This window comes from Salvelinus sp. IW2-2015, linkage group LG26 (genome assembly GCF_002910315.2).
Source record: "Salvelinus sp. IW2-2015 linkage group LG26, ASM291031v2, whole genome shotgun sequence".
NCBI classification, from domain to species: Eukaryota; Metazoa; Chordata; class Actinopteri; order Salmoniformes; family Salmonidae; genus Salvelinus; species Salvelinus sp. IW2-2015.
Genome location: NC_036866.1, coordinates 29,771,482 through 29,772,670, shown reverse-complemented (window position 1 = coordinate 29,772,670; position 1,189 = coordinate 29,771,482). Strand labels below are relative to the sequence as shown.

Genomic DNA, 1,189 nt, shown 5'->3' with positions numbered 1-1,189 from the left:
GTCTACCCCTCCCTGACCAGCCACTCAGCTGAATCTAGTTGTCTACCCCTCCCTGACCAGCCACTCAGCTGAATCTAGTTGTCTACCCCTCCCTGTCCAGCCACTCAGCTGAATCTAGTTGCCTACCCCTCCCTGACCTCAGTCCTGCATGATCGTTGTATCCATCCCCATTTCAAATCAAATTGTATTTGTCACATGCTTCGTAAACAACAGGTGTGGACGAAGAGTGAAATGCTTACTTACAGGCCCTTCCCAACAATGTAGAGAGAAAAATACCCGAAAAATAATAACGCAAGGAATAAATACAGAATGAGTAATGGTAACTTGGCTATATACATGGGGTACCAGAGCACTTTCACTATGAACTAGTGTGTGTTTGTGTCATCAGGGGTAGCTGGTGTCAGATGAATGTTCACAAAGCCAAATTGTCCCGTTTTCTTTTTCTGTGTTTGTCTGAAAAGGTTATGATGTGTTTAGTTGAGTTGTGTGTTTTTGGCTTGGTGTGACTATGTGGTCCTGCGTTCCACTGTGAGGGGCTGACAGCTGGTTCAGTAGAGTGGCCAGTCTGTTCTACAGGATTCACCTCCAGTGTTTTAGCAGCTTCATAGACAGGCCTTTTATCAGTTTGTGTTCTGTGATCTCCTACCCTCAGTTACATCAGTCCTCTGGAGGACAGCCATGCTCTAGGTTGCGAGTTTGGAACTGTTTATTCACTTTTTCTGATGTTTGGCTCAGTTGGTTATAGTTTGTGTGTGTATGCTTGAGTGCAGTGTGCGAGACCGCTGGGCAGACATACCAATGACTCCTGAGTCCTGAAGGACCTGCTGTTCCTCCCAGCAGGCCTAGCGGTGTCCTTGTGGCTCAGGGTTGAGGTGTGGTATGTGTTCTCTCTCTAAGGTGTGTAGAAGCTAATAGCGATGCATGCTAATCATAAGAAACATATTCAAACGTGGCTCTGTTCTGCATGTCATCCCACATGTTAGTCGTTACACGTCCACCACCCATTTAAAGGGCTTGTAGAAGTGTTTGAATTGAGTTGAAGGTATAAGTATACTCTCTGTCCCTCTCCGCTCTCTTTCTGTACAGTGTGTGTGTTCATCTCTAGATGAGCGCTGCTATAGTTAAATCATGATGCATAGTCCACAGCTGCTCTTCCCACTGTCATTAATCAGGAGAGAGGGTGGGGCAT

At 46.1% G+C, this 1,189-nt stretch overlaps 1 protein-coding gene across 1 annotated transcript in view; it reads left to right on the top strand.

Annotated features, from left to right (window-relative positions):
• Nucleotides 1–1,189, top strand: part of wwox (WW domain containing oxidoreductase) — a 242,855-nt gene that overhangs the window by 113,528 nt on the left and 128,138 nt on the right.